General features: G+C 46.7%; 1 long non-coding RNA gene across 1 annotated transcript; it reads left to right on the forward strand.

The window, feature by feature from the left end:
- Nucleotides 1-1,290: 1,290 nt before the first annotated feature.
- On the forward strand, nucleotides 1,291-9,850 carry LOC125617110. The gene is made up of 2 exons (XR_007347983.1): nucleotides 1,291-1,428; nucleotides 6,607-9,850. It is a non-coding gene; the product is annotated as an uncharacterized LOC125617110 (long non-coding RNA).
- Nucleotides 9,851-10,178: the final 328 nt, after the last annotated feature.

Consider the following 10,178-nt stretch of genomic DNA (forward strand, 5'->3'; position numbering starts at 1 on the left):
TCAAAGAAGTGGTCTCTGCTTTTAAGCATGTTCCATTCCTGGAAACTCTACCGTAAAGGGAAATCCTACCCTGATTCTATGGTTAAGGGTCTCTCTCTTCAAACACATTCAGTCTCCTGAGAGAACTGAATGGATGAAAGTGACGGGAAGGAGGGGTAGGTATTTTTAGACCATGTCAAACAAGAGTCACAGAAACTGGAGCCTGCTTTAAATGATGCTCTATAATGAGAATGTGGTTTAGTGTAATGAAAAATTGGTGCATTTATTTGAATTATGTAGGTGGCCATTGAAATAAAAAAAAAAACAGAAAAAGTCTCATTGAGACAGACACATAGCACTGAGCTGAGTGTATCTAGAATGGTTAGAGAATGATTCCCCTCATGGAGCTTACAGTGCTACCCAAAGCTTTCTCCTCTCTTCACCTGGGCCCTTCTATATCCTGTACACCTCCATCCAGTGTAAGGAACAACCACCACTGACAACCTTCCTCAGTTTCCTTCACAGGAAAGTGGCCTTGTAGCCATTTCTCCTCCAAGGAGAAGGGATAAAACATCAGGGAAGAGTTAGGCATAGTGGCACATGCCTGTAATCCCAATGACTTGGGAGGCTGAGGCAGCAGGATCACAAGGTTGAGGCCAGCCTGGGCAACTTAGTGAGACCCTTCTCAAAATAAGATACAAATGTGCTGGGGGTGAGGTTCAATCTTCAGTATCACAAAAGAAAAAAAAAATCAAGAAAGGTCTTTGGGTTTCTTTCTCTTCAAGAAACAGCATTAAACAGCACAAAAGATATATTAAAATATTAATATAATATTAATCTTTCTCTTCAAGAAACCCACAGTCACCAAATGGTGCAGAGCCTGGAGATCAATGCACAGGCCTCCTCTCTAAACCCAAAGACCCAGGAAAACCAGAAGCCAGCTCATCAGGAAGTTACTGGCCAACCCCACAGGGCCAAGTCAGTTTGGTATGCATTTCATGTCTATGATTTTAAATATCAAATTTATACATTTAAGGCTTTACTCTTTGAGCTGATGGGTGCTTTAGCTCCCAGCAGAACAAATGACGAGAAAGCAATGAATTCTTTGCCCAGAGTGGGGAGTGCACCCAAATGTGGCCTGGGGACCCCCCCCCTGCCCTAAGTGGCAGGGGACTAGAAAAAAAACCTACTGGAGCCTGCCAGGAAGGAGCTGTTCTCTGGTCCCAGACCTGGCAGCAAGCTCTAGATGGGCGTGTTTGGAGTTGGACTTGGGTCCTCCGTGGGTGAGCTGGCATACTTCTCTCTAGGGAAAGTACCAGAGAGGCTGGCTCAGAGAAGCTGGCCTGGCATCATCTTCAGGAGAGAGTGATCTGGCAGATACCATCTCTCCCCACCAACTTGGCAGGTGTCTGGGCCTGTGTGGGGAGGTGAGGAGTTCTCCTGGATCAGGTGAGCAGACACAACAGCTCCTTGCCTTCCTGTGGGGGAAACCTAGTGGCCAAAGGAGATGACCACCCATTCATTACTTCTCTCAAGAAAAGTGGGTGGTGTGGCAGCATCTATTTGTTGTTGACTCAATATCCATTGCCCCTTTCTTCCTTAATGGTACATGCTGATCTTATTGAGAGTGATAAGGAGACTACATTCCCAGGCATCCTTGCAGCTGGCTGGCACAAATTATCAGTGGTCTTAAAGGGGGCTGAATTAGTAGGTAGGGCATCACATCCACCCTTGCCCTTCCAAATCTTCCTCTCTGGAGGATTCTGGGACAGCTAGGACTTAAGAGGCTATCTTGGCCCACGAGGTGATAGGGACCAATGGGAAAGTCAAGCTCTAGAGCTGATTGATGATTTTGTGGACTGCAGCCTATCTGCAGATGTCTTCTTAGATGAGCAAATAAACCCCCAATTTGGCGAAGTCATTGTGACTAGGACTCTGTTTCGACTAGCCAAACAGATTTCCTAACTGATACAAGCTGACTGGGAAAGAAATGAGCTTGGGGGTCTCTGGAGACGTGCATGCACCACAGCTGTGGGGGGGAGGAGGAGGGAGCTGGTTGGGGGAGGGCTACTAAGAGTAAGCTGGGATTGTAAATTAGAAGCCTTCGGTATTTGGCATTGGAAACCTGTGCTGTTTTGTGCGCATGCCACGCGCGCTCTGTGAGCTGTTAACCCCCAACACCTCCCCTTTGCCATTCCACCCGTGGATCCTGGGAGAAGCAATGGCAGGTGTGCCGCTGTCCCCACAGTGGAGGCAGGGAGCCACTGTGCTGCGGTCCTGGGAGGGCTCGCCTGATCCAATTCGTTAACTGGTTTTAGTCTGAGTCTTAAAACAACAGACTTAAAGGCGACAGACATTCACCATGAATCAGGGGTCAATTTGAGCCGATTGCCTCTAAAATCAGAGGTGCTGCAGCAGAGGGTGTTCCGGAGCCCTTGGGGTGGAGACAGCTTTCATTGCAGCGTGACTGCCCTTTGGACCCATAGAGGGCACTAAGGAACTACCGGATCTTGTTTCCTCTCCATGGAGGTCGGTGCTCAGACCTCCAGCGGCTCCTGGCCAAGGGCAGAGGAAGGGACGGTGCCCGGGGGCTGGGGCTGGGACTAGGGCTAGTTTAAAGTGGGTTGGTATGAAATCCTCGCCCTTCCCCATTCTGCTTAAAGATCTAAAATGCAGAGCATCTGGTTTGAAAATTCAGAAGACAATGTCCCAGTCTTTACTCTCCCATCACATAATGAGAGCTGGACCTTTCTGTCCCTGGATATTAGACTAGGAAGGGGCCTTGGAGACCAGCCGATCCTCACTACTTTGAAAGTGAGGGGTCCAGAGCAACACAGGGCGTCAGCGGCAGTGCACGAGGAGAATCTGCGCCCTTGGATTTCAGTGTAGTTCTCTTTCCACCACACCCACCGCCCTGGCCACATTTGTTTTCTTTTCCGGCCCCTGGGGGACTCTGGCAGGGCTGGGGGTCTGATGTGAACTGGAATCTGTTCAATTTCACCTCTCATTGCTCCCACCAGCTCGCCAGCTCTGGCTGACGGGAGGCAATTAGAACCAGACATCCCATAAGGGCATTCCAGGGAGATCTCTTAAAATTCCACAGCAGCTGGGGACTTGCCTTTTCCTGCAGGGATCATCTGGTGTGTAAATACCTAGTTGTGTAAGACACAGGGTGGGGGGTGGGGGACGTGCTTCCACACACAACCTCTCTCTCTTAGTACACATGCACCCACAGAGAGAAAAACAGAAATATTCAACAATGGTTCTTTTCCTTTCTACCTCCCAAAGAGGGAAGTTAGGAATTTATAGGCTACCGCTGGGAACATCTAATGGCTCACTTCCACGGATGAGCTCTGTATTTGTATTGGTCAGTGGGTGGCAGGGGGTGGGAACAGGGCATTGCTGATTTTCTTGCGCAAACCCACCCCCGCCCCGCCCCTGCAGATGGCTCCCCCTCTTCTCTGGGTTCTGGGGAGACAGCCAATGGGCTTTTTTTTTTTTTGGTGGCCAGTTTAGCTAATACACAATCACAGGACTCCAGACTAAATGTATTGCCTCAGTTTACCTGTGGGAATGCCAAGGCTGTATAAGAAAGTGGCAGAGTAAGGATCTCCAAGCTGTGACCATTGACCTTGACTCCCCTGCTTTATGAATCCTGGTAACTGCAACATCTGAAATTGAACAACAGACTCTGGATCATGGGCTGCTGTGAGCCCTCTGTTTCTCAGAGCTCCCATTTCACAGTGGTAACCAGCATACCTAGCTTTGGCCAATGACATGTTACTATGTAAGTAGACTCAGAAAACCTAAACTTAGCTGTCACTTGGAAATGGCCAAGGCAGTTTTGAAGGCAAATTGAGAGAACTTCTGGAATCTGAGTGAGTACCTTCCTACTGGATTTGTAGGAGGCTGGAGCGGGTGGAAGAGGTATCCTACTGACCCTACATACCCCATAGGTTGCAGAGCTTGGGGTCAAGGCCACTTCTCCTGTTTCCCAGCCTGGGATGTTTTCAACATGATCACCCCTCCACTCTAAGCTCCTCCCTTTGAGGTTGGATATTGGCTTGAATACTCCATTTATAAATAAGGATAAAAATTTTAAAAAATTAAATCAGCTCATAATTACCATGATTTTTATTAGACATGGCCAATAACTCTAGCTACTTTTTAAAATATGTCTGGGCTTGGTGATTTATTGGTGGTTAATCACCAATCCATGTATTGTATGATTTCATGTTACTAATTGACTTTCCCTCCTGTGCTTTCCATTTCCACTCATCTCTACTTGCTGGTATCCTTCAGATCTCTGTCAGAGCCCCAGATGTGACAGTCTTTACCAGACTGACACTCAGGAAGAGAAGAATGAATTCACCAGGTCATTTTGCTGGTGATTTTTGTGTTTGGAAGAGAAAGTATGTTTATCTGTTTACTCATTCCACCAAACATGTGCTGGTACTGGGAATTGTGCAGGGTGCTAGAGAGAGAGAGACTTTGGGAATAGAGGGACAGAGAACTTGGGTTTGAGGAATTGTAACAGGGAGACAGCACATGCCTATGACTGCACAATCTCTGAGACCAAGAAGAAACCCTGCAAAGAAAGGAGAGGGGAAGCTAGTTCAGGAGAGAGAAAGTCACTTCTGTTGAGAGTATTAGCCCCCAACTACAGGAGAGGTCTGGAAGATGGGGGGGGGGTGATGTAGACAGAAGACTCATCTTTATAAGTGACATTTAGAAAATTATAATCAGGGAGAAACTTCAGTCCTGATTTCAGGAGATGTCCCAACACAGCTTGAAACAGGACAAGGTCCTAGGAAAAGGGTCCAACTCATGCACCTGTGTCCTGAAACATCTGGCCATCCCAGACACGGGGAGTCAAACAGCACTGAAGAGACTTCACTGTTTCCTTTGTCCGGAAACCTCCAGAAACCTGAGCGATCCATTTGTACCTGAGAGATCCCTCTCCTAATAAGGACCCTACGTAGGCCCTGTGCAGTCTCAGGAATGCTTTCTGTTCTTGCCAAAATAATCACAAAGTTTAGTAGGTATGACCTGGAGGAGACATGCAGTCAGGGAAGAGTTCCGAGGTGGTGGCATTGAAATTGTGCAGAGAAGGATGGGTGGGCTCCTGACCTGCAGAGGTGAGGGAGGAGGGAAGGTTCAGATCATTCTAGATGTGAGATGGTAGGCAGGAGGGAGAGTGATGGTTGGTTTGGTAAGAAGAGGGTCAGTTTGGCTGCTTGCAGTGGTCAGTCGGGGTCACCATTTGGATGATCAAAGTTTTCACGTAGACTTTAGGCATCAGACATGAGAAAGTGGCCCTAACTTTCCCAGTGAACAAGTTGTGTGGACAGACCTACTACCCTTTGGAAAGATGAGAAGCAGCAGTTTGTCGGGGAGCAGTATGTGTGGGGGGAGATACAGGTGACCGTGCAATGTGTTACCAGGTCACCTACCTAGGCTCTCTCTGTTGTATGTCACACAGGGTTCTGTCTCTCCCACTCCTTTAGCATGAATCCAGGTGCCCTAAAAGAGACGTGCAGTGTCCTCTGTTTGAATGGCATAAACCCACGGTGACCCCTAGGCAGATTCAAAAGCTTGCCCTTTGGAGGGAGCTTTATTTCTCTATGTTTCCTCCTGTAGTTGGGGGGTTGATACTGCTGATACTCTCAACAGAAGTGACTTCCTCTCCTCTGCACTACCTTCCCCTCTTTCCTTGTAGAGCTTCTTGGTCTCAGAGTTTGTGCAGTCATAGGCATGTGCTGTCTCCCTGTACCAAAGTTTCAATTCCTCAAGCCCAAGTTCTCTGACCCTCTATTTCCAAAGCCTCTTTCCAGCACCTTGCACAAATTCCTAGAACCAGCACTTTTGGTGGAATGAATAAATCTAAAACTGGAGAAGTTTGAAGTCATCATTTGTAACATCTCCTTGATGCTTAGATTTCTCCCATTGCTCTTCTGCTGGGTGGTTGTCTATTTCATGCTTAAATATTTGCAGTGATGGACAGCTTACCTCTTTAAAAGGCAGTGCATGCACTGGGGAGTCATGGAGTCGCATGGATTGAGACAGATCCTGCACCACTCTCGCTGGTTAGAACTGTAACAAGACCTACTTGTTTGTGCTGACAGCATTGAAAGAGGGAGATCCCCCTACCTCAAAGCATGTGAGCTTCCCAGAAGGTCCCTGGAGTGAAAAATCGGGTATTAATGACTCTGGTTTGAGTAGCACAGGCTTTATTTATATCCACAAAAATAAAATTTATATTTTATATATATATTTCCACAGGCTTTATTCTTTTCGTATCCACAACACTGTGTGCACTACTTTTCCATTTTATGTCTCAGAAAACAGTCCCTGGGAAGACTGGCTCCAGGTTGAACACTAAATCAAGATCAAAGCCAGGATCCTGGTTCCATTTCTTCTAGTTCTGGATCCTGGACTTAGCAAACCAGCTAAGGAGGGAAGAAGTCCCTAAACACCAGCCCAGGGATATTGTTTCCCTTCATTAAAAAATGCATGATGGGTATAAAATTAATTTAATCAAAGGGGCAGGATGGCGTTGTGCTTGTGTATGCATATACACACGGGGTATGCTTAGCTAATGGGTTTTCTCTTCCTGTTTCTCTCTAGGAATACCGCCATGGGCCTGGTCTCAGAGAGTCAGCTACAAGGGTAGAACCACAGTGCCACCAAGGACACCTTATTTGTTGACCGGTGGAGCTAGTGTGCCAGTCAATAGGGGCAGGAAAACTACAGGCCTCCTCATCAGTAGTATGAAGAATACGGAGAGGCATTGTCCTGCAGGTTCTTTGCCAGTCTGTCCTGAGACAGAGGAAGGCAAGCTTTCAAACACCTCCATCAGTGATCACCAGGAAAGCATTTGTTATTGCCATCCTTTGAATTCTCTATTATAACCTTTTATCCAGGGCTTTATGAACTGAGTTTCTTCTTTTGTGAAAGGGGCACAGGTAGGGGTAATCATAGAGGCATTGAACCAACCCATTGTGCCTAAAAGTCATTCCCATGTTTGGGGTGGGGGGAAGAAAACATCATTTGAGGTCCCCAAATTGGCAGGAGTGCTGAGATGTGGTAATGCAGGCAGACCAGGAGCAGCAGGCTTTGTTACCCTGACTCTCTGTATCTCCCTGGGAGTTTGTGGTCCCAAGTCCAGGGGTATTTAAGCTTGGGGCCAGAGTCAAGAGGCTCAGCAGGGCCTCTTTGGGCCACCAGGCTCAGGAAGACTCTGAGGGCTGGGATTCCAGAGGTGACATGGGAAAGAAAGTGAGTTCTCTGGTCCCCCTGGCTGAGGGAAAGCTGAGCCAAGGATGGTGTGACCTTGAGAACGGGAGGGAGGAGAAGAAAGGGTGAGACACATCAAAGCTGTCAGGGCCATCGCACAGATTCCCCTGCTTAGCTAATGGGGACCTCACTTGGGGATGGACCTGCTCAACATGGCCCTGATAACTGGTGACAAAGTGGACTTTTAGGATGAACACTTTGCATAATAAAGGAAGCATTCAGATGGCAGTGAGGAGAGGACTAGAGGGAGCTAAAGAAGGTTCTAGGAGAGGGGGCATGATCTAGTTTCCTACAATAGGAGGATGGGTCAGTGCATTCATGAAGGTTGAAGGAAGGGACATAGGAATCCATGAGGGGCTGTCCTACAGGGCACCCACCCAGGGATGTGGAAACAAAAGACTTAGGTTCAAGTTGTCTTAACCATTTACCAGCTGGATGACCCTGAACTAGTCACAGCACCTATTAGAAACTCAATTTCCTCAATTATAAAATGAGAAAAATGTTCCTTACCTTCTGGGGTGGTTGAGAGAGTTAAATGACATGATAAATATGTGGAAACGTCTAATAGAGTTCATTCATACGTGTGTTGGTAAGTTAATTCCCCCATTCAGTAAGCATGTGCTATGTACCTGCTATATGCCTGGGAAATAGTAGGCACTCTATCAGGATATTAAAAAAATGAATGAAGTCAGGATAGGAAACGAATTCCAATTGTGTGCCTTTGAAGTCTGGAATAATCCATACGTATTAGGGAAGTTGGTAAATGGAACCATCAGAAAGATCAATGAGTTGTTTGTTATTCATCATTTTGGGAAGAGGTTGATGGGGAGATCTAAGCTCCTCACTGAACACTGCTACTGGCAAGATTAAATCGAGGGGAGGCATGGACAGATGTCATCCAGAGACACATAATGGCTCTCCTTCAGTGAAGAAGAGAGACAGAGGCCCAGGATTTCACAGCCTGAGTATGGGCTGTCGTAATCAGCGCTGTAACACTTCTTCCTCTAGTATAGGAGGCTTGGGGGTCCTACTATCTTAGCCAGAACACTGGACACAAAAGAATTATCTAAAGAGATTTTAGCCCATTTCTTCCTCCATTTGGGATCCTTAGATTTTTTAGGGCCTCCGTGAATATTGCAGTACGGATTTGTAACCTATTTTAAAAATTTCAAACATCCTGTGAAAAAAATCACGTGTCCCCACAATGAGGTTTTATTTGGCTAGAATAATATCAACCAGTCGTGTTGATCAGAGACTCTGGTGTGTGCTTTGATCAATAAAGAAGGGAAGTAAAATAAAGCACTGCTGCTTAATAAGTTCAGTGTGTTTAAAAGTCAAAATTCTTTCGAACCTAGGGCACAAAGCAGTGGAGGATATAATTTTTAAAAATTGAAAACATTGATAACCACCACTTCAATCCAACCGTCTTATTTTCCAGTGAAAGACTCAGAGATCAATGAGCCAAATGCGGTGGCGCGCGCCTGTAATCCCAGCAGCTCGGGAGGCTGAGGCAGGAGGACCGCGAGTTCAAAGCCAGCCTCAGCAAAAAGCAGGCACTAAGCAACTCAACGAGACCCTGTCTCTAAATAAAATACAAAATAGAGCTAGGGATGTGGCTCAGTGGTCGAGTATCCCTGAGTTCAATCCCTTCTATCTCCACTGCACCACCCCCCAAACAACAACAACAACAACAAAACACTCAGAGGTCAGAGAAGCAAAGAAACTTGTCTAAGTTTACAGAGCTGGTCGGTGGCAATGCCATATGTAGAACCCAGGCCTCCAGGCCCCTCTGCAGCTACTGCATCTGCGTATTCCCGAGCATGGGTTTAAATCTGCAAGTCACCTTCCGCAGTCACTGATGAGGTGTCAAAGGAAAAAGATCTGCGCAGCTTTTCCTTGCGCTCCCCCTTGTGTGAGTCCAGTCACCTGATGTGCTATTGGTCCAGCCCGTATTTGTCTGATGGAATTTCCCAAGGCAGAGAGAAGACTGACGGACAGGAACGCCCTGGGAGGTTCTTGCAGGAGATGAACATCCTCTCTTTATCTTCAAAGCAAATGCTCAGGAAAGGAGACTGCAATGTTTCCCAGAATTCAGGCTGAAGCAAAACACAGATGACATATCAGACTGGCGTCTCAGCCAGGAGATGGGAGACACAGCCGCCAGGGGCTCGCTGAGGAAGTTGCTTATCAGAAAATGAGGCGGGGGTTACCTAAGAAATGTCTCCTGTCTGAGAAGGAGGCATGGGAGTGAATCTAGGTTTTCCTAACAGGGAATTATGCCTGGAGACCCCAGGTTGTGAGCTGTTGAAGAAAGGTGCTTAGTTGAAATCGATAACCTTGAGGAAAAGGTTATCAATAAATAGCAGGACACATTTGAACTTTCCAGTAGGGTTTAAGAACTCAGAGGAATTGGGTAAGATAAATCTAAGTTCACAGTGGCCAAGTGGCCAGATATTTTCATTTGGGAAAGCTAGAGATGCCTCATGCAGTAACTTCTAATGAACATATTTGGAATGCATGATTACTTTTTCTGTTTTAGGAGACTTTTGCAATTTAATAAAATATCCAGCTTGGATCCCTTCGGTGGGTTGTTCTGTCTAGTTCCCATAGATCTGAGATTCCGTCCTGGCCCTGCTTTCTTCCCCTGAAGTTGACAGACATACTCTGATTCCAAGGGAGCAAGCTTAATATCTCACATAACTTTTGACTAGAAGCTTGTGAACTGAGAATAATCATATAGTCTTACTTTTTGGATATCCACATTCATTTGGAAACTTAAAGGGCGATTTGAACCCAGACATCTCTCTCGAATGATGTCTCACTCACACCGTCTGTCAATCCCCCATGGTGAGTTGGGTGTTGAGGTGGACATGGCAGGAGCACGGCCCCCTGGGCATGTCCCT

Source organism: Marmota marmota, unplaced genomic scaffold (assembly GCF_001458135.2).
Source record: "Marmota marmota marmota unplaced genomic scaffold, marMar, whole genome shotgun sequence".
Lineage (NCBI taxonomy): Eukaryota > Metazoa > Chordata > Mammalia > Rodentia > Sciuridae > Marmota > Marmota marmota.